Below are 353 nucleotides of genomic sequence, written 5' to 3'. Positions count from 1 at the left end.
TTTTTCTCGCTTCTCCCCCGCCTGGAACAACGCAGCCTCGCCTGGGCCGGGGGAGCGCGGTGGCTCTCGGATCGCATCGCTCTCTCTGGGGGCTTTCTCGCTTCTCCCCCGGACTGAACCCGCAGCCTCGGCCTGGGCCGGGGAGCGGCTCTCGGATCGCATCGGTCTCTCTGGGGGCTTTCTCGCTTCTCCCCCGACTGAGCACGCAGCCTCGCCTGGGCCGGGGAGCGGCTCTCGGATCGCATCGGTCTCTCTCTCTGGGCTAACCTGTCCCAGTCGAACTGGGTAAGACGGGAAGCCGGACGAAGCCACGCGACTCGCCCCGACATCGGCGGTGTTCTTCTGGCCCTGGC

This window comes from Sturnus vulgaris, unplaced genomic scaffold (assembly GCF_052056855.1).
Source record: "Sturnus vulgaris isolate bStuVul1 unplaced genomic scaffold, bStuVul1.hap1 Scaffold_168, whole genome shotgun sequence".
NCBI lineage: Eukaryota > Metazoa > Chordata > Aves > Passeriformes > Sturnidae > Sturnus > Sturnus vulgaris.
The sequence above is the reverse complement of the archived record's forward strand: the minus strand, read 5'-3'. Positions refer to the sequence as shown.